Below are 23640 nucleotides of genomic sequence, written 5' to 3'. Positions count from 1 at the left end.
GCATATTTTACAACCACTCTAAGGCCTAGGCTTTCTTGCTGTTTCCACTGGCCAGATTTCCCCTTTTCTGAGACCCTCTCATGAGCCTGACAGCTTCATCTCAGGCTGTATTCTGCTCTCCTAACTTCCATCAGAGACAGTTTGTTCTGTGTCTTGTCTCAAAGTCTTGATGAACAGATATATATGATGAGTGTTTGGTGCTAAGTTTTCAAAGGCCAGTTATTATGTCTTAGTGTGTTTCTGTGCCCCTATTTGAAAAAGCTAATTTGGGCCAATATTCTTGGATTCTAAGAGTTGACTCAAATGATGAAAATTAGATTTCACAGGTTCATGGTAGACCTGTGGGCTGGTGAGTCTTTGTTTCCTTAAAACATTCCTCTGAGATGACTGCCATTTTGTCTCAGACAGACCCACTCTTCCTCCCACTTAATTCTGTAACTCAGACCAGATCCCACTCAGAGATTTAGAATAAATCTTCCTGCGGGAGGAGCTCTGTCTAGAGGCTTCTCCAGAAGCATGACTCAGAGCTAACTTCAGTAAGAGTAAGAGGTCCTTGCTGACCCTTTAAAGTTTGCAAACACTTAAGACCTTGGCTATTTACCCTTCTGTCTCAACTGCTTCACTCTTCCTTGTGCATTGCTTAGTAGTGAAGGCATTTCCCAAAGCAGCTAAAGTAACAAATATCAGGTTAAGTAGAGAGGTTCACTTTTAATCTATTTACAGATGACTCCTTCTTTACAGTGGACCCCCCTAAGAGTATAAAGTTGCCATATACAAGGTAGATGATCTTTTAAAATCTTGGAAAGGAAAATCTTTCAGTTGCTTTTGAGGGGGATAAACATGACACAGAAAAAGAAAATCTGGGAAATTTTCATTCTTAATGCATTTGGCTATCTGGCTGACAGACTTCCAAAACATTTGGCAGCATAAATGTTAAATTTGGCTTAAAGAAGTCCCCTGTGAGAAATACTACCTAAGTATTGAAAAGGAAAAAAAAAGGAGTTAAAATTTTGTTAAAGGTTAGTAGTTAAATTTACAAGCCTGGGCATGTGTGAATTCAACACTTCAATCTGCTAATTTGCTAAGGCATAATTTACTCACAGTTCATAAACACACTGAAAGTCTCAGAAACACATGGTCTTCTTGAAACTTATAGAAGATGAAAATATCAATACTTGCCTGCCTTCGGGGAGTTTACAATCTAGGAAGAGAAAAGTTCACGAGTGTAATTTATAAATGGACGTTAGTGAAAGAGACTTGATGAATTTTAAGGGGCTTAATTAAGAATTATGCTTTACAAATTGGGGCTTGTTGTATTTAGAGGTGGGCATGTCAGTCAGTGCTTAAACCCTGGGAAGGACTTGGCACCTTTAGTGGGAGAACTGGACAGCTGTACCTTGAAATCTTTAGAAGGCCTGAGATTCTTAAAGCATATGTATTAATGCAAAAAAGTAGGTTTTATGGGCAGAAAGGAGGGGGTAATAGGAGCAGACGATTTAGGTGTCAAGGACACAGTTGTTGGTGACTTGTACCCCAGAGACAAAAGACCTGACTTCGTTCAAGGAAGAATTTACAGCCATTTGAAGAGAATGGGGATTTCCCCCCCATTACTAAACAATGCATATTTATTGTAGAAAGCTTACAAATTCTAGAAAAGCAAAAATTACAATAAAAGTTGTTTATAATCTCACCAGTCAGTGACAGTCAATACTATTTTGTTGATTTATATATCCTGTATGTATATATGTGTGTGTGTGCATACATACATACATAGAAGTAGAGGGCCAATAAAAAGAGCAAGACCCTCAATGAGACTGACACAATGGTTGTAACAGTGGGCTCAAGCATAACAACAGCTGTGAGGAGGGCACAGGACCAGGTAGTGTTTCATTCTGCATGCAGAATGAAACACTACCTGGTCCTGTGTATAAAAACAACCAAACCCAGTGCCATCGAGCCGATTCCGACTCATAGCGACCCTATAGGACAGAGTAGAACTGCCCCATGGAGTTTCCAAGGAGCGCCTGGTGGATTCGAACTGCTGACCCTTTGGTTAGCAGCTGTCGCGCTTAACCACTATGCCACCAGGGTTTCCATTTTTCTTTAATAGTAATGGCATCATTCTTATTAAACCTGCTTTAAGAATCAGCCTTTTTTTTTTTTCATTTAGCACTATATCCTTAAGGTCTGGAAAAAAAGGTATTTCAAATTGGCAGAATCAGGAAAAAGACTAGAAAGAGGGAAACCAGTGACAAGGAAATAGTAAACCAAAGATTTCTTATCAGGGCTTCAATCCAGTGAGATCATTGCCAGGGGTGGACCTCATTCTTTTTAAAACCTTTAATAGATGAAATTCTAGAATCCAGCAAAAGAATTATGAATGAATCAAAGCCCTGATTGAATCCCCAGCTCCTTCCCCTACAAGGTAAGTAAAAAACCAAAGCAGTTGCAATCGACTCTACCTCATGGCAGCCTCATACATGTCAGAGTAGAACTGTGCTCCACAGTGCTTTTAAATGGCTGAGTTTTCAAAAGTAGATTGCCAGTTCTTTCTTCTGAGGCATCTCGGATGAACTCGAAGCCCCAGCCTTTCGAAGTAGCTAAGCGTGTTAACAGTTTGCACACCCCAGGGGCACAAGCTAAGTACCCTTGACAACTCCCTAAACATTGCTGTGCCTTAGATTCCAGAAAGTTAATGGAGCATTTTATTATAAGTCAGAGTCCTAGGCGCATTTACATACACAGTCTTACCATCCTGACAATAACCTTGTTGGGAAGGAATTGTTAACTGTATTTTAACAAATGTAGGTAAGCAAATACAAGTGAATAAATGTTAATTTTCCCAACACACAACAGAGCCGGATGGCACACAAACCTGAATCCAAGTCTCTTTCCACAGCATCCTGCTGCTTCTCTCGGCCTCATGTGTAAAGGGAGTGAGATCACCTGTCATCCCCACCTCACTGTGTGCTGTGAGGATGCATGACCTAATGCATTTGAGCCTTTATGGACTGTTAAGCAGCACTCAAATTTTTCTTCTTATCATCTCAATGAAGAAGTCCCAGAGTGGCACAAATGATTAAACGCTCCACTATGAACGGAAAGGCTGGTAGTTCAAAACCATCCAGAGACACCTCGGAAGAAAGGCCTGGCGATCTGCTTCCAAAAGGTCACAGCCATTGGAAACCCTGCAGATGGCACTTCTACTCTGTAAACATGGTTGAAATCAACTTGACAGCAACTTTTTTTTTTTCCCCTCATCTCAAACAAATCCAATTTTAATCATCCACTTGAATGTATTCTCTGATCTCCAAAAATCAATCTTTCAGACATATCTACTTATGTGGCCCCAGAGAGGTGTCCTCGGGTTACGGCATGAGTATGGGTTTTGCCTGGCACAATGGTCCACAGTGGCCCTTTCATTTCTCCTGTTTTCCCCAGCAGCTCTGTGTCGCTACTCGGTGAAAGTTGGTGTTAGGGCTGACTCAAAACCTTAGCCAGTTATGACGTTGAGACTGCTGCAATGTGGGTAGAATAAACCACATTCCACACCTTGTCCAGACACTTTGAAGACATCTGAAATGATTTTTTAAAAGACCGCTTTAGGGAAATAGAACTTGAGCTAGCAAGACAGGCCCTTTCCAGATGGCCAGTCAGGAAACCCCAGGCGCAAGTGATTCAGCAGACAGTGTCCTCTGATCTGAGACAGCGCAGGACCCCTGTGTCCACATGCAGTGGGCTGTGGCTGTGCTCGTGGCCGTGTCTTCCTTCAGATGTGGCTGGGCTGAGACGGATTCAGGGAGAAACACTGCCTCTCATTGAGTCACAAGGCCACGCCGGGACTTAGCTGGGCTCTGCTTGGGTAACTTGCCCGGACCCGTGGTCCAGACATTCCCCAACAGGCAGCTGAGTCTGTGGCAGAGCAGGTGGCCCACCACGAGGTTAAGTTAGCTTTCAAAAAGTTTCGTCCATGCAGGAAGGTTTTGGGAAAAATAAAAAGTAAAATGCAGCAGACAGACCTGGGCAGAGACTCATTAAAAGCACTTCATCTCTGTTCTCATCTGGTCCTTTCACCAGGAGGGGGAATGACTTAAAAAGAGATCATCAGCCAGGCTCATTCAGGCTGGCTGATTTCGATTTCATCCTACTGCAATCTTTCTTTAAAGATTGATGTGCACTTGACAGGTCACGGTCTATGGAACCCATCCATTAATTCAGGTTAGTCAGTCTTTCTTTTAGTAAACACTTAGTGAGTTCTTCGGTGTCAGGCACAATGCTAGGCACTGACACGGTGAATGAGAGACATAGAATGGGCCTCATGGAGAGGAGAGATGAGGCGCCCTGGTGGTGCAGTGGTTAAAGCATTCAGATGCTCACCAAAAGGTCGGTGGTGCCAACCCACCAGCTGCTTTGCGGAAGAAAGATGTGGCAGTCTGCTTCCGTAAAGCCTTCCAGCCTTGGAAACGCTATGGGGCAGTTCTACTCTGTCCTATAGGATAGCTATGAGTTGGAATCCAATCAGTGGCGGTGGATTTGGTTTAGAGGAGAGATATTGTATATTTTTCTGTTGCCGCATCCTAAATTGCCACAAACTTAGTGGCTTGATCTAACAGCCTTTTATGATTTCACTGTCTCTGTGTATCAGAAGTCCAGGCACAGCTTAGCTGGGTCCTCTGCTCAGGGTCTCACAAGGATGTAATTGAGGCATTGGCCAGTGCTTGGGGTCCTCTTCCAAGATTCCTGGCTGTTGACCAGAATCAGTTCCTTGCAGCTATAAAATCATAGCAGCTTCTGTAAGGCTGGCAGAAAAGCAGTTCTGACTGCAGGGAATGTCTAGGCTTCTTTTAAAGAGTTCACCCGATTAGGTCAGGTCCATCCTGGATAATATCCCTTGGATTAATTCCAAGTCAACTGATTAGGGCCTTTAATTACATCTGCAATATCCCTTCACCTTCACCATATGTTGTTGTTGTTGGGTGCTGTCGAGCTGACTCCAACTCGTAGTGACCTCATGTACAACAGAACTAAACACTCTCCAGTCCTGCACCATCCTCACAATCATTGCTACGCCTGATCTCATTGTTGCAGGCACTGTGTCAAACCATCTCACTGAGAATGTTTCTCTTTTTTGTTGACCTCTATTTTACCAAGCATGATGTCCTTCTCCAGGGATTGGTCCCTCCTGATAACATGACCAAAGTATGTGAGATGCAGTCTCATCATCCTCGCTTCCAAGGAGCATTCTGACTGTACTTGTTCTAAGACTGATTTGTTCATTCTTCTGGCCGTCCATGGTGCGCTGATATTCTTTTCTAACACCATAGTTCAAAGGCATCAGTTCTTCTTTGGTCTTCATTATTCATTGTCCAGCTTTTGCACACATATGAGGCGATTCAAAGTACCATGGCTTGGGTCAGGTGTACCTTAGTTCTCGAGGTGACATCTGTGCTTTTTAACACTTTTAAGGGGTCTTTTGCAGCAGATTTACTCAATGCAACACAGGATTTGATTTCTTGACTGCTGCTTACACATGTATTGATCCAAGTAAAATGAAATCCTGGACAACTTCAGTCTATTCTCCATTTATCATGAAGTTGCTTATTGGTCCAGTTTTGAGGATTTTTGTTTTCTTTATATCGTGGTGTAATCCATACTGAAGGCTGTAGTCTTTGATCTTCATCAGTAAGTGCTTCAAGTCTCTTCACTTCCAGCGAGCAAAGTTATGTCATCTGCATATCGCAGGTTGTTAATGAGTCTTCCTCCAATCCTGATGCCCCATTCTTCTTCATATAGTCCAGCTTCTTGAATTATTTGCTCAGCAGACAGATTGAATTAGTATGGTGAAAGGATATAACCCTGATGCACACTTTTCCTGACTTTAAACTGTGCAGTATCCTCTTGTTCTGTTCGTACAACTGCTTCTTGGTCTATGTACAGGTTCTTCATGAGCACATTTAAGTGTTCTAAATTCCCATTTTTTGCAGTGTTACCCATAATTTGTTATAATCCACACAGTCAAATGCCTTGGCTTAGTCAATGAAACACAGGCAAACAACTTTCTGGTATTCTCTGCTTTCAGCTAAGGTCCATCTGACATTGGCAATGATATCCCCTGTTCCACGTCCTCTTCTGAATCTGGCTTGACTTCCTGGCAGTCCCCTGTCAATGTACTGCTGCAACTACTTTCGAATTGTCTTCAGCAAAATTTTATTTCCATATGATATTAATGATTAACGGTATTGTTCTATAATTTCAACATTCTGTTGAATCACCTTTCCTTGTAATGGGCACAAATATGGATCTCTTCCAGTTGGTTAGCCAGGTAGTTGTCTTCCAAATTTCTTGGCATAGATAAGGGGGCGTGTTCAGCATTGCATCTGTTTGCTGAAACATCTCAATTACTATTCTGTCAATTCTTGGACCCTTGTGTTTCACCAATGACTTCAGTGCAGCTTCGACTTCTTCCTTCAGTACCATAGGTTCTTGATCATATGCTACCTCCTGAAATTATTGAACATGGATCAATTCTTTTTGGTACAGTGACTATGTGTATTCCTTCCATCTTCTTTTGATGCTTCCTGCGTCATTCAACATTTTACCCATTGAATCCTTCAATATTGCAACTCGAGACTTAATTTTTTTTTCCAGTTATTTCAGCTCGAGATGTACAAGGTGTGTTTTTCCCTTTTGGTTTTCTAACTCCAGCTGTTTGCCACATAAGATTCCATAATCATGGAGTGACATCCTATCACATTCCCAGGTCCCATTCATAAACAAAGGGAGGGGTCTATGCAGGATTTATATACCAGGGCATGCGGATCTTAGAGGTCGCGTTAGAATTCTGCCTATTACGAATATTAAATATGTAATTACAATAAATAAATAAATAAATAAATAAATAAATAGAACTGTGCACAACTCTGTGAAGAATTATGGGCTCCCTCAGGAGAGTATAGGAAGTTTTTCCTTCCTCTGGGAGGTCAGAGGAGACTTTTTGAAACCTGCCAAATGAGCTAGCATCAACAAAGATGGAAATGGATATGGGGAAAGGAGGGAAGCAGAGCTGGAGTGAGATGAAAAATTGGGGCTAACTAATGTAGCCCTAAAACGAAAGTGAAGTTTGCACGTAAAAGGAGGCAGGCAGTAGATCCCAAAGTCTCCCCTTTCTGCTACCTTTCTTAGGGAACTCAAGGGTGTCTGTTGCAGGAGCTGGGTTTCTCCTACATCAAACATTCAAGGAGCAACAAAAGGTCAAGATCAGTGCTAGGAAGAGGTGGCATTGGGTGGTTCTTACACATATTTTACAAGCTGTGGAAAATATCTGCAAGCCTCAAGTGTTGGGTGGTTCCACACTTACAGTGCTGAATTAGAAAACGAAGGCATCATCCTCCGTCTGTCTTTGAATATGATGAGAGCCCTCTGATTAAAGAAAATGGAGAAAAGAGACTTTTAAAAACAGCATTCAAGTTGAAAACCAGAATGTTCTTGTCAGCACTCTGAGAAAACTAACAGATGGGAAGCTTCATGCCCACTCCTTAATAAATATGTGCTGATTTCAGCAAGGAGTTGTGAAATCCCACAGGGTCTCTGATGTACCCCTTCCTCTCATCCCAATAGCCAAGTTCAACTGGATTGCCAAAAGGAAGAGAAGATGAAATAACTAAAAATGACCCAAAACGTGTGAGTGCCTACAATGTATGCCAAATTTAAAAATGGGGAGGGTTTTGTTTGATTAAATTATAGGTGTTTTCCTACCAAATTCCCTTTCCATGCTTTACCATGAGTTTTAATTAAATGTCTTTTATTGGAAAGATTCTGGGAAGTTGATCTGGAATACAAATGTTTGAAAGTTGAAGTACAAAAATCCCATCCACTAACAAACGTCTCCAAAGAAGCCCTGGTAGAGCAATCATTAACCCTTTGGTGATCCAATTATCTTCTGCTTTGAATTTTTTGTTGATAGCATGTGTTTTCATTAATGGAAGCATGTTGAATCATTGAGTGTGTCTGAATTTTTGGTAGATAGGATGGGTTTTTTTTTTTCCCTATGTCCTCCCACAGGCCTACCCTAAGTGTTTACTGGTGCATATGAAGTACCTCTAACTATACCCAGAGTCTATAGGTACATATGTGTAACAAATAAAAATTTTCAAAATTTATTTTTCCTACCAAAAATTCAGACACCTCATACAATACCCTGTAAAAACAGTAATTTGCAGCACACACCCCTTTCTTTGGTTTCAAACAGTCATAAAAGTCCCTAACTTGCAACAGGCACATATCATCAGTGGTGCAGCAACTTCCCGATAAACCCCAGAGGCTAAAAAATTTGTGGAAGCTATATGTACCTATGAGTCGGAATCTGTACCTATGAGTCGGAATCGACTCGACGGCATTGGGTATATGTACCTCCAGGCATGAAAGGGTTAAGTGCCTAGCTCATCATTGGGTAAATATGAGAAACGCCCTTCTAGGGTATGTTCAGTTGAGCAAATTTTAATCCTTTTACTCCCTTGGCGACCTGCTCCCATAAAGATCACAGCCTAGGAAACTCCATGGGTTAGTTGGAATTGACTCTACCACACCTAACAACAATAACAACAAACTTCTCTAAGAAACTCCAGCAGAACACAAATACACCATAAAACCCATTGCCATCAAGTCAATTCCAACTCATAGTGACCCAGTAGGGGTGAGTAGAACTTCCCAAAGAGTTTCCAAGGCTGAAATCTTTATGGAAGCAGACTGCCACATCTTTCTCCCACAAAGTAGCTGATGAGTTCGAATCACCAGCCTTTTGGTTAGCAGCTGACCTCTTAACTACTGCACCACCAGGGCTCCTAAATATACCATGAAGAAGAAAGAGTAGTTAAGTCACTCCTCCTCCTCTCCCCTCCTCCCCCACCCCCCACCGTGGGGTATTGCATTTTAAAGCCTTTAGTTAGAACTTTAGGAGTCCCCGGGTGGTGCAAATGTTAAGAGCTGGGCTACTAACCAAAATATTGACTGTTCAAATCCACCCAGAGGCACCAAAGGCCTGGTAATCTGCTTTGGAAAGTTCACAGCCATGAGCGCCCTATGGAACAGTTCTACTCTGACACACAAGGGGTTGCCATGAGTTAAAATTGACTGAATGGCAACAAGCTTTTAGTTTTGTTTTATCTTTTATATATTTTTTAATATACGTATATACACACAATTTATTTTTGTTGTTGTTGAGAATATACACAGCAGAACATACGCCAACAATTTCTACATGTACATTTCAGGGACACTGATCACATTCTTCGAGTTGTGCAACCAGTCTTATCCTCCTTTTCCAAGTTGTTCCTCCTCGACTAACATAAACTCAATGATGCCTAAGTTTCCTATCGAATCTTTCAAGTTGCTGTTGTCAACTTGATCCCATGCAGATAAATCTTTTTTTTTTTTTTTAATTCTCAACTATTCTTTCCTACAGGGTTACTGCTACTATGATTAGGAATTAACTCGACAGCAATGTTTTTTTTTTTTTTTTTAATTCTTGGCTATCTTTTACCACATTCCTAGTATGGACCTGGCATAGTGGTTAAGTGCTACGGCTGCTAACCAAAGGGTCGGCAGTTTGAATCCACCAGGCGCTCCTTGGAAACTCTATGGGGCAGTTCTACTCTGTCCTACAGGGTCGCTATGAGTTGGAATTGACTCGACGGCACTGGGTTGGGTTTTCACTATGGCCCAAACACATTCCAGAAGTCTTGTTGTTGTTGTTGTTAGATACTGTCAAGTGGATTCTGGCTCATAGCTCGACCCTTTGTACAGCAGAACGAAGAACTGCTTGGTCCAGCACCATCTTCACAATTGTTGCTATGCTTGAACCCATTGTTGCAGCCACTGTGTCAATCTTTTTTCCTTTTTTTTTTTTTTAATGACAAATTTATTATTTTGTGGTTCTGGATGATCTCATATAGACAGATCTTAAAAGACTTTTTTGTTTTGTTTTAGTTAGAACTTTGATACCTGTGTCACTATCTGGTGGAATATAGAAAATAGATGAATCACTTTAACTCAGTGACCTCTGTATAAAGAAAGGCTTCTGTGTTCGAAGAATCATAAAATAGCCCTGGGTCCTATTTTTCACAAGCTCAATGGCCCTTCTTTTTTTCTGTGTTTCACAATGTTTCTTTATTCCCTTTTGTGGAGTGGCCCAGACCTTTACTTTCCACTCTTTCTCCTTCATTGACCCACAATACCCGAGCAAGAGGGATGGAGACCAGCTTTTTTGGAACAGCTGAGAATGGGTCTGCTGGGAGTCATCAGCCAGACTCCTTTCTTCCAGTTATGCTTCTATGACTAATCCATAAACACAGGCTTATGAGTCACCCCAAGTCCCCTAAACCCCTGATGACCATGTTAGGTAGGCACAGAGGAAAGACTGTGAGAGTCGAGCTCAAATATAGGCAGTGGTTCTGCCATCTACCAGCTAGTCTGCCATTATTTTCACACAGTTTGTAACAGGCAAAGCTTCCTCCTGTTGACATTTCAGGCAATATACTATGTTGTTCTTGGTCCTGCTAATGAACCCTGTTTACTAAGGTTTTGTTTCCCTAACTCACTGGATCATAAAAATTCCTGGGGGTTGTTAAAAATAAAGATTCTCAGGACTGTTTGCTGGGGATTCTGATTTAGGGATTAGCTCTGGGGGTCTATGTTTTTAACAGACTCCCCTGGGAGAGTCCTGTCATTGGGCAAATGTGAGAAACACTTACTCGGGTACATTCAATTGAGCAATTTTCATCCTTTTTACTCCCATAGCAATATTTTCTAGGGAAACCTTTAAGAGGAAAAATTTCCAACATGGGCAATTCATGGATCAAGGGGAAAGTTTAGAAGTAGGAACTTTCTGCCACTTGCTTTGTTTGATGGGCATGTCTGAATCACAAACTTTTATAGAAACTTAATCAACTTCCAAATTACAGAGTAAGCTTCTCAATAATTCTCTGTTCATTCATTTATTCGGCAAACATTTATTGAGCATCTGCTACGTGGCGGGGACTGTTCTTGACACTAAGCATACAGTGGTGAAGAGATACACATGGTCACTGCCATATGAAGTGTATTCACTGAGTAATGGACTGAACTTTAGTCCTTTCTCAAGCCATCGTCCCCATATATTGCTAATCCAAATATCATATGTCCTTTTCAGATAACACCCTGCAAAGCATAATGTAGAATCACAAATGTACATAATCCACTTCTCCAAGATATTTATTAAATACCTACCATGCAGCAGACATTGCTGGAGTTGCTAGGGCTACATCAGTGAACTCAACAGGCAAAGATTCTGCCCTTATGGAGCTGACATCCTAGGGGAGGATGAAGCAATAGATAGTAAACCTAATAAATGAGATAATGCATTATCAGGGTATTGGTACTACGAAAGAAAGAAAAAAATAATAAAGCAAGAAAAGAGGGATCGGATACCGGAGGAGGTTAGTCATAGCAAGCGTCACTGATAAAGTAAGGTTTTAACAAAGACTTGAAGGTGACAGATTTTGTCGAGTAGAACCTGGGAAGGGCATGTTAGGCAGAGCAAACAGCTGGAACAAAGTCTCTAAGAGAGGAGAGTCTGTTGTCTTTGAGGAGCAGCAAGTAGACCAGTGTAATTGGAGCAGCAAAGAAGAGAGGAAGGACCATAGAGGTACTGATGATGGGGATGGCATGAAGTCAGTTAGGGTCTTGCAGCCTATTTTAAATGAAATAGGAGCCATTGCAGAGTTCTGATAAAAAGGTGACATGATGTGACAAGTTTTAATTGGGCCATTCTGGTTGCTGTGTTGAGAGTAGTTGTAAGGAGACAAATATGGAGACCACTTATGAGGCTATGGCAGTAATCTAGGGAAGAGCTAATGGTGGTTCTATCCAGGGTAGCAGCAGTGAAGTCAGGCAGAAGTGGCTCGGGTTCTGGGTATATTTTGATAGTATTAGTGCCATCAAGTCTATTTCGACTCATGGTGATCCCCATGTGTGTTAGAGTAGAGCTGTGTTCCTTAGGGTTTTCAATAGCTGATTTTTTTTTTTTTTTTTTTGCAAGATCACCAGGCTTTTCTTTCAAGGCACTTCCAGGTGGACTCAAACTTTCAACCTTTCAGTTAGCAGCCAAGTGTATTAACTTTGCACCATGTAGAGTCAGCATAATTTCCTGACAAATTGGATGTGGGTATGAGAATTTTCCGAAGACTTCATGGATGTAATCTTCACCAAGCAGCAGTTTTGGTTTAGTGAAACTCTCAGGCGAAGAGAAAGTTTCCTTCAGAGATACAAAAAGATGGCCGGGGCACAGTGGACAAAGGTCTGAAAAATACTTAGGGGAATTTAGGGTTTTTATTGGAAATACAAGCAAAACAAAACTACGTGGAATATATAAATGCTATGCATGCTATTGTTGGAGGTAGAAATAGAAATAGATTTAAGAATCCTTAAATATATTGTGGTGATGTCAGATGGATCTTGGCTGAAAGCAGAGAATACCAGAAAGATGTTTACCTGTGTTTTATTGACTATGCAAAGGCATTTGACTGTGTGGATCATAACAGATTATGGTTAACATTTCAAAGAACTGAAATTCCAAAACACTTAATTGTGCTTATGAGGAACCTGTACATAGACCAAGAGGTAGTCATTTGAACAGAACAAGGGATACTGCATGGTTTAGAGTCAGGAAAGGTGTGCATCAGGGTTGTATCCTTTCACCATACCTATTCAATCTGTATGCTGAGAAAACAGCCCAAGAAGCTTGACTATATGAAGAAGAACATGGCATTAGGATTGGAAGAGGGCTCATTAACAACCTGTGATATGCAGATGATACAACCTTGCTTGTTGAAAATGAAGAGGACTTGAAGCACTTACTGATGAAGATCAAAGCCTACAGCCTTCAATATGGTTTATACCTCAGCATAAAACAAAAAAGCCTCACAACTGGTCCAATAAACAACATAATGATAAATGATGAAAATACTGAAGTTGTAAAGGATTTCATTTTACTTGGATCCACAAGCAACGTCCATGGAAGTAACAGTTAAGAAACCAAACAACATATTGTATTGGGCAAATCTGCTGCAAAGGGCCTCTTTTAAAGTGTTGTAAAACAGGGCTTCAAATTGGTTCATTCCAGTTTGAATCCCTACTGAGAATTTGCATTTCCACCCCAGATATACTGAATCAGAATTTACAGTTTAACAAGACCCCCAAGTGATTCTTAGGTAAAATCAATTTTGAGAACCACTGCTCTCCTAGTGGTTCTCAGAACTGGTCCCTAACCAGCAGCGTGAACATCATCTGGGAACTTGTTAGAAATGCAAATTCTCAGCAGCGGTTGGAACCAAAAAAAAAAAAAAAAACCGAGCTGGTTGGAAGCCCTGTTAGAAAGCAAATATGTCATTTTGAGGACTAACAAAGACATGCCTGACCCAAGCTACGGTATGTTCAATTGCCTCACATGCATGCAAAAGCTGGACAATGAGTAAGGAAAACCGATGAATTGATGAATTTGAACTATGGCGTTAATGAAGAATAACGAACACACCATGGACTTCCAGAAGAACAAATAAATCTGTCTCGGAAGAAGTACAGCCAGGATGTTCCTTAGTAGTGAGGATGATGAGACTTTGTCTCATTTACTCTGGACATGTTATTAGGAAGTATCAGTCCCTGGAGAAGGACAATATGCTTGGTAAAGTACGTAGAGTCTCACTGAAAACGAGGAAGACCCTCAACAAAATGGATTGACACAATGGCTGCAACAATGGGCTCAAACATAGCAACCATTGTGAAGATGGCGCAGGATCGGGAAGTGTTTCGTTCTTGTTGTACATAGGGTCACTGACTCAGAGTCAACTGAACAGCACCTAACAACAACAACAAATATGTTGCAACATACAATTAATTATCTTTAGCAATTATATTGTTAACATAGTAAGGATAATTTTTCTTCCTTTCTGTCTCTTTTTCTCCTGCCTTTGTTTAAGAGGCTTCTTTTAAAACAAATGTTTTCAGATTGGAACATGCATGGTGAAGAGCCCGGAAGTGGTGGTTTTAGTTCACTCACCTCTAGGTTAGTGGGAATTCAGGTGAGCAAGTTAGACCAGCAGTATTAGCATCAAACGGGAACTTGCTAGAAACCAAATTCTCAGACCCGTCCTAGAGCTACTGAATCAGAAACTGGGGATAGGATGCAGCAGCCCGTGGTTCAGCAAGTCCTCCATGAGTTTCTGGTGCACCCCCATGTTTGAGAACCACAGAGTGAGTGACGTAGAGCCTTCTAATCCTGGGGCAGAAACCTGAGAACGAATACCCCTAATATTTTGTTCCAATGTTGCAAGTCTAACTTCGGATTCATCATTTTAAATATAAAATGTTAATACAAGTATTAAAAAAGCCGTACATGCTTACAGGTGTTTTTCATTGATACTGAGAACAAAATGTTCCTTTGGATTTTATCTAAGAACACGTTTGGCTGCAGAGTCAATTTTGCATGACACTGCATTTTAAAGTAATAGGAAGAACAGCCAGACAACCACTGGAGAGCATTTGGCAGTGTCTAGTAAAGCTGAAGATTTACATGGCCTTAAAAAAAAAAACAAAAAACCATATCTGTTGCCATTGAGTTGATTCTGGCTTATAGTGACCCTACAGGACAGCATAGAACTGCCCCATCGAGTTTCCAAGGAGCGCCTGGTGGATTCGAACTGCCAACCATTTGGTTAGCAACTGTAGCACTCAACTACTAAACCACCAGGGTTTCCGTACATGCCCCAGATCCCAGCAATTCTGGACACTAGGAGAGAAACCCTCTCAATGTACACAGACAGGGGCAGGAATGTTCATTGTAGCGTTGTTAGTAGTAACAAAAAAGAAATAAAAAATAACATACATGTCTGTCAATGGGGAAACAATAAATAAACAATGGTCCACTCATACAACGAAACACTACCCAGCAACTAAAATTAGTGACTAGAGTTGCATTATCAAGGTGAATAAATCCCTTAAATGGAAAAGGGAGCAATGAAAATCAAGTGGCAGAAGGGTAGTTACAATATGATGTCAAGCTTAAAGTGCCACAATAATGCTATTTATTTTATGGCTATGTATGTATTTAGTAAAAAAAATAAAAATATCAACTGACAGATATCCACTTTATGATAATAATTTAATTACTACATCTAAAGAGGGAGAGAGGCAGATTATTTATGGAAGACTATAAAAAAGATTACAGTTGTATCTGTAATGTGTTCTCTCTCTGTCTCTCACACATACATACTATTAAAAAGACCCAAATAAAAAATATTTTTTATTAAAATAACAAATACAAACATTTCATTAAAATAAACAAGAGAAAACAAAATTAATTTTATATTGTAATACATTAAAAACAAACAAACAAAAAAAACAGTTAACTCTGATAGCCAATAGCCATTGTGGCGGTCCCATGTGTGTCAGAGCAGAACTGTGCTCTGATGGGTTTTCATTGGCTGGTTTTTTGGAAGTAGATTGCCAGGCCTTTCTTCTGAGACACCTCTGAGCAGACTCAAACCTCCAACCTTTTGGTGTGCAGTCAAGTATTTTAACTGTTTGCACCACCCAGGAACTCTGCAATACATTTGCCATTAAACTCGATTTCAACTCATAGCAACCCTATAGGACAGAGCAGAACAGCCCCATAGGGTTTCCAAGGCTATAATCTTTACAGAAGTATACTGCCAGATCTGTCGACCTTTTGGTTAGCAGCTGAGCCCATAACCACTGCACCACCATGGCTCCTTCCCAATACATTTAGGGACTCTTAAACCTATTTCTCTCTAAAAAAAAAAAAATTTATATATTCCATGTAGTTTTATCTTGCTGGTATTTCCAATTAAAACTCTATAAATTCCCCTAAGTATTATTTTTTAAAATCATTCTGCCTAGAAAAGATGTACTGCTTCTCCCAACACTGAACAATCTTTATAATGCTGGTAGTGCATGCCAGACATCTGAATGAAAAATAATGCTTGCTGATGTCGTTGCTTGATTGCAGCAGAAAGTCGCTTCAGCCAGACTCCTGGTTTATGAACCTGTGGTCACTGACAGGGCTGGGCAATTAGTGTCTCGGTCCCGAAGGCTCAGGTGGCTTCCTTCCTCTATTGTTTGGAAGAGCAGACTGGGAAGTTTAAAAACCTCAACTACTATTTGGATAGTTGTATTTAATGATATTAGCAGAGAAGAAACCTGAGCAAGGTGTACTTCAGCCAGCGACTTGTATGTTTGCTATTATATATTGATCATCCCCCCCACCCTCCCCAGCTTCCCCTTCTTTTGTATAAGACGCTTCTTTTAAAACAAGTGTTTTCAGATTGAAGCATGTCATGGCAAAGAGCCTGGAAGAGGTGGATTTAGTGCACTGAAGTCCTGTTTTCAATTATCTAGAATCCACAAAACCACAGGCTTGGGTTTTAGATGGGCCAATTTAAACGTTTGCCTTTCCAATGTAAATGTATAAAATATAAGAGGCTCAGCAGCACTAGGGTCTTTCTCAGTGACACGGGTCCCATCTCCCCAGCAGCCAGCCTGCTACACAGGCTTATCACAAACACAGGCTTGTAGAGCCTTCATTAATATGTCTGCAAACTGACACTGGGGTGTGCAATTCATTTTTTCTTGAAGCTATTACCCACCATGCATATTCAATTTAATATATTTCATTATGCTAATTTGAAAAAGAAAATGGATTTCTTTCTTACAAGTTCCAGCACATTTCCAAAGACAAGGAGAAACTGTTACTATTACCAAGGCTTTATTAGATTGTTATATAAGAGTTACCATTTTAACATGGAAAAGTTTCTGATTTGGGGTTATACAACACAGAAAAAAGTGGCGCAGACAATGGAAAGCAAAGAGAGGAAGGGCAGGAAAAAAATAGAAAAATCTGTGGTTTGCAGACCACGGATAGAAGCAACAATGTGCAAGTCTTAAGCTGGGTCCCACCCATGCCAGAAGCTCACTAGGTTGGACTTTGGCAGCAGTAGATCATGCTTATGCAAAATTTGACCTAGCTCGTTACTTGCAGCTATGTCCAGTGTTGCTTGTGTGGTTTTTTACTCCCTCCATCTGTTCCTCCCTTCACCCCTCCTCCCCTCCCTCCCCCTCCACCTTCAAGTTTATTAAGATATGGTAGAGTCCTTGGGTAGCACAAACTCTTAAGTGTTCGACTACCAGAGGAGCCTTGGAAGGCAGGCCTGGTATCTGCTTCTGAAAAGTCACAGCCTTGAAAATTCTATGGAACAGTTCTATTCTGCACACATGGAGTTGCCGTGAGCCAGAATTGACTCGGCAGCAACTAACAACAACGAAGCTCCACGGCAGCCATATTCTTTCACTATTTGTCTCACAGTTTGGTGGAAAGAGCAAGTGGTTTGGTCACATGTCGTGTAAACTGCCTAATATGTCTGAGAGACTCAGTTTCTTCACATGTAGTAGAGGTGATAGTAATACTTACCCTGTTGACTTCAGAATGTTGCCTTGAGAAATCAATGGAGATGGCGAAATAGTCTGTAAATGCTGCTGTGATATTTATCTTATCAGTGATATTGCTGCTAACAACAAAAACAAACAAAAAGCCAGCTGCCATCAAGTCAACCCTGACTCATAGAGTTCATGTATGTGTCAGAGTAGAACTGTACTCAGTACAGTTTTCAATGGCTGATTTTTGGGGAAATAGATCACCAGACTTTTCTCCCAAGGCAGCTCTGGGTGGACTCAAACCTCCAACCTTTCAGTTAGCAGCTGAGTGTGTTAACCATTTGCACTGCTCCTATATTGGGGACTCCTTTATTGCTGCTATGACTACTAAAATAATGACTTAGACCTAATTTATTTCCATTAGTGTCCAATGTATGGTCTCAAGTGTTTGGTTCAATGTGGTAGCCACTAGCCACATGTGGCTATTTACATTGAAATTAAAATGAATTAAAACTAATATTAAAAACTTGGTTTCTCAATCACACCAGCTACATCTCAAGTGTTACTAGCTACATGTGTCTCGTGGCTTCTGTATTGGACAGTATAGAATTAGAATGTTTCCATCACTGGGGAAAAGTTCTAGTGGACAGCACTGGTCTAAAGTTTTAAGGATGGACTTTCAATTTGCTTGAATACAGCATTATATACAAATATGCTTCCACACTTACAGCCTGTACCTGTGCAGATAGTTGTTGTTTGCTGTCAGGTCAGCCCTGACTTGTGGTGACTCCATGCATAAAAAAGCACAATGCCACTTGGTCCTGCACTATCCCTAGTCTAGGTTGTAGACTGGACCACCTGTGCCTGTTGTTGTTGTGTGCTGTCAAGTCAATTCCAACTCCTAGTGGCCCTTCAGAACAGAGTAAAACTGCACCATAGGGTTTCCTAGGCTATAATCTTTACAGGAGCAGATCCTTAAGTCTTTTCTCATGCAGAGACTTTGGTGGGTGTGAACCTCAGCGACCCATCACTTAACCATTGCTCTACCAGAACTCCTTCAAGTGCATATAAAACCAAAAAACCCATTGCCATCTAGTTGATCCAAATTCATAGTGACCTGTAAGACAGAGTAGACCTGCCCATAGGGTTTCTCCTGTTCATATACCAAAACCCGCTGCTGTCGAATTGATTCTGACTTATGTCCATATAAAAAAATTCCTTTTACTAAGTTTGAAGTTCACTTGTGGTCTACCTATGAGCAATTAAGAGCTCAAGCAATTAAAAAAAATTGTGGGTTTTTGTAGCTCATTGCAACAAACAAAGCAACAAAATGTTCTATACACCGTAAAAACCAGCCTCCAGCTTTGTTCGGTGGAACTCATTTAAATCTGATTGGCCGTGACTTGGAATTTAAGATTTAGGACGAGATTAATGAGCTGCTTTTGGTTACATCATCTTCGTGGATTGTCCGATGCAGGCTACACTGAAGTCACTAAGGACAGGTCAGTTCTATTCCATTGCTAAAGTAATGGAATGCTCGCTGTTTCCAAGTGACTTACCAGACAACACAATGGATTGATCCCACGAGGCATGCATTTGGCATGGCTCACACACTGCCTAGGCCAGCTTGAATGGTTGTTCAGATGGGATGTTTTACGTGATAACACTCAAGTTTCATGTCTTCTACTTACATACTTAAAAAAATCAATAAATATTGACATAAGATTTCTGACCTTTATGCTTTTGCTCTACAACGGAAAACTAAATTCTGTTAGGAAAGAAACTCTCCAAACAGTGATAATGTCCTGATCCATTTATTGATCTCACAAGAGAGGTCCTACTCCACCGAGTTTATGTTCTGAGAGGGCAAAGTGAGGGCTGTGCAGAATACTGGGTTCAGGACAGGCAGACTTTATGTTCTTCAGGTAGAATATGAAAGACTTGGTGTCTACTCTTGTTGAGATGTCCTGTTCTAAGAGGGCCAGGACACCAAAGAATTTAAGCGGGTTGTTAAGTTAACTGAAAGGTTGCAGGCTTGGGCCCACCTAGAGGCACCTCAGAAGAAAGACCTGGCCATCCACTTTTGAAAAATCAACCATAGAAAATCCTATGAGGGGAACATAACAGAGAATCCTTGATGGAGCAGGACAGCAGTGGGATGCAGACCTCAAATTCTTGTAAAAAGACCAGACTTAATGGTCTAACTGAGACTGGAAGGACCCCAGAGGTCATGGTCCCGAGACCTTCTGTTAGCCCAAGATAGGAACCATTCCCAAAGCCAACTCTTTAGACAGAGATTGGACTGGACTATAGGATAGAAAATGATACTGGTGAGGAGTGAGCTTCTTGGCTCAAGCAGACATATGAGACTGTGGGCAGCTCCTGCCTGGAGGGGAGATAAGAAGGCAGAGGGTGCAGAGGCTGGCTGAATGGACACAGGGAATACAGGATAGAGAGAAGGAGTGTGCTGTTTCATTACGGGGAGAGCAACCAGGAGTACATAGCAAGGTGTATACAAATTTTTGTATGAGAGACTGACTTGATTTGTAAACTTTCACTTAAACCACAATTAAAAAAAAAAAAAAGACTCTATGAGGAACAGGTCTACTCTGACACACATGGGGCTGTGGGTCAGAGTCGGCTCCCTGGCAACTGGATAAGCAGATGTTTGGACCAAAGATTAGGCAGAGAAACACAGGTAAGGGGATGCTATAGAAGACTTTGCCTACAAAGAGTGAAAAGCAAATGGTGAAAACGAGGTGAGAAGGTCAATGCAACACACGATGACAGTCTTGCTTGTCACATTTTGCTAAAAAGGAACAGAGTATGAGAAAGGTATAGACCAAGAAGAGGAAGCTGGTAAGATTTTGTGAAAAACTGAGATGACATTTTCACAGGTGGAAAGCAGCAGTGAGAAAGAAATTTGAGGTTGGCAAAGCTGGAGGCCAAAGAGGAGAACCAGGAAGGGGTGTTTCTGAAAATGAGTTAACGCCAGAGACAGTTTCCATTATCGGCATTGATGAGAAAAGAACAGAGATTCAAGTCTGGAATGATTTTAGCTTTTCTTTTTTTAAACATTTAGATCTCTTACAGGTTATGAGTTTTGGAGAAGCAGTGATGTGAAATCATCTGAAAGGATAGTACAAAAAGTCCACCATTTGGTTGGTAGAGTGGCAGTTTACTGCTAGCCAGGTAGACCTGAAAGATTATTCAGAGTCAAAAGGGAAATGTAATGAGGAATAAAGATTCATATTTTTTGCAATTCTATTCTTTAACAAAGAACCAAAGAGTATTCTAAGTCCTGTGTAAATAGTTAACAATTGATTTCGTTTCCAGGTTAACCAGTTCTAAAGAAGTGAGAAAAGACGAGATGCTAAAGGAAATCAATCGCTCAGTGTGTGCCCCCAGGTGAACATCAGACCTCCAAACGTTTGGTCCAAAACATCTGCTAATCCAGTTGCAGTGGAGTCAAGTCTGACTCATGGCAACCCCGCATGCGTCAGAGTAGAACTGTTCCTCATAGGCTTTCAATGGCTGGTTTTTCAAAAGTAGATCACCGGGCCTTTCATCTGAGGTGCCTCTAGGTGGACTCGAACCTCCAACTTTTCAGTTAGCTTAACAACCTACTTAAATTCTTTAGTGTCCTGGCCCTCTTAGAACAGGACATCTCAGCAAGAGTAGCCATCAAGTCTTTTGTATTCCACCTCAGGAACATAAAGGCTGCCTCTCCTGAGCCCCGTACTCTGCACAGCTCTCACTTTGCCCTCTCAGAACATAAACTCCTGGAGTGGGACCTCTCTTGTGAGGATCAACAAATAGTTCAGAACATTACCACTGTTTTGAAGAGTCTTTAAGTAGCAGCCTTTACATTTTTCTTTTGGGAGAAATGGTTTAATTGAAGCTCCCATAGTTAACGAAACATATTGACCCAGAAAGAAAATTCTGATGAAAGCAAAATTAGACCCACTGTGCTCACCACAAAGAATAAAACTAAAGGAAATGTAACCTCAGCAGATGTTGTAACATCAAGTATGTTTATGAATTTCTTTATGAAGTATTTTGGTCTTAAATAAGCTCTCATGGTGATGCAAGTGATGAGAAAATCATTAACAAGATTGTAGGATATATGTTGCCTGGGATGAGGAGTTTTCGAGATGTTTCTTTTAATTAAAAAATGTGAACTATTTTGGGAACCCTGGTGGCATAGTGGTTAAGGGCTATGGCTATTAACCAAAAGGTTGGCAGTTCAAATTCACCAGGAGCTCTTTGGAAACTCTACGGGGCGGCTCTACTGTGTCGTACAGAGTTGCTATGAGTTGGAAGCAACTCGATGGCAATGGATTTTTTTTTTTTTTTAATGAACTATTTCAAATACAGAGGAAGTTGCAGAATATAACAATGAACACCAAAGTACCTACCACCCAGACTGTCTTTTTAAAAAATAAGACATGGCAGATACAACCGAAGCCCTGTTTGTGACCCTCACTCTTCCCATTCCCATGCCTTCCTCCCTAGAGACAAATCCTATCACAAAACTGAATATCCCTCCTTTCATGTTTTCACACCTTCACTACATATACAGCTATTGGAGCCCTGCTGGCTCAGTGGTTAAAAGCTCAGATGCCAGCCAATAGATCAGCAGTTGGGATCCTCCAGCCGCTCCTTGGAAACTCTACGGGGCAGTTCTACTCTGTCCTACAGGGAGAGTTCCTATGAGTTGGAACCGACTCGATGGCAATGGGTTTCGTTTTGGTATAGTTGTTTGTATCTATAAACAATGTAAGGTATTGTTTTGTGCATTTTAAAACTTGATTCAAAAGATGACATACCGGGATCATATTTTGTATGCAGCATTTTATTTTTTTAGTATTACTTTTTTTTTTTTTTCCATGTCATCATTTATGTAGATGTTTAAGCTCTCCCAACTAAGTTTTTACAAGCTGGTGCACATTGACCAATTATTTTTTCCCACAGAATTATAACCACACATTCCCAGGCAATATAAATATATGGCTGAACTAACACTAGTACACATCACCATTTTAACAATTACGTAACAAAACAAATCATCAAGTATCCAAATACTAAGTTACACAGCTCGAAAGGCATAGAAAATTAGAGTCTGCTCGGTTCATTAGCAGAAACCCACTTCTTGTTTTGCAAGAGAGGTTGGAGAGAGAAGGAAAAAAAAAATTACATTTCAAACAAAAGTTGGTAAACAACTTCCAATTGATATAGGAAAAAAATGACAAGAATTTCAGAAATTTTATGATTAAGAATTGTTTTAGCTACGATAACAAAGTGTCTTTACTAAATTAAGGAGCAGATTCTACATGTTTTACACAAGACAAAGGCAGCATTTTACTAAAAATATTCAATAGTCCTCTCCTATTCTTTTTTCAGGCCCTCTATATTAAGGTGTACCCCAAAGTGCAAACAGTAAATTAATTGTAAGGTGTTTTTTTTTTTTTAATTAAAGACATGTAGATTTTTCAAAATGAAGGTCTTCCATAAAATCACAAAATGAGATTTGTAGAAAGACATTAAATAATCACTGTAAGACTTAGTAAAAATCCAGCAAAAATCAATGATTTCATAAACCTGATATATACTGGTACGAATGTGGGAGATATAAACAAAAAGTGAGCATGCAAATAACCATATAGGTTCTGCTTTCAATGTTTGAAATGGCTAAGGAATAAACCACGTAAGGTCTAGAGTGTTCATAGTTCCTGGGATTTTTTAGTTCCATATGATACTAAAAATACACAAGTATTGTGCTGGGTATTTTGGCACCAATTCTCTCTAAATTTCTTATATGTTAATAAGATTCTGGCATAGGAATAGATTTAAAGAAGACTTATAACAATACTGCATGAGTTCCAGGGAAGGTTAATTGGTGCAAATTGGTAAGCACATTCTAAATGCCGAACCGTAACAATCCTTTGCTAAGTGTCCAGATAGGGTGATTATAACCCAAACATGGAGGCTGCATTTCTGTCAAACTTGTCTTCTGGTAAACCTGCTTTCAATATTCTTATGGGAGCTTTGGAACCCTGGTGGCACAGTGGTTTAAAGACCAGCTGCTAATCAAAAGGACTGCAGTTCAAATCCACCAGCCGCTCCTTGGAAACCCTGTGGAGCAGTTCTACTCTGTCCTAC

General features: G+C 40.6%; 1 long non-coding RNA gene across 1 annotated transcript in view; it reads left to right on the top strand.

Moving 5' to 3' along the window:
- LOC126078063 (uncharacterized) overlaps positions 1 to 23640 on the top strand; it is a 201151-nt gene that overhangs the window by 137641 nt on the left and 39870 nt on the right. The gene's annotated exons all lie outside the window — the stretch shown is intronic.

This window comes from Elephas maximus, chromosome 6 (genome assembly GCF_024166365.1).
Source record: "Elephas maximus indicus isolate mEleMax1 chromosome 6, mEleMax1 primary haplotype, whole genome shotgun sequence".
NCBI lineage: Eukaryota > Metazoa > Chordata > Mammalia > Proboscidea > Elephantidae > Elephas > Elephas maximus.
The sequence above is the reverse complement of the archived record's forward strand: the minus strand, read 5'-3'. Positions and strand labels throughout refer to the sequence as shown.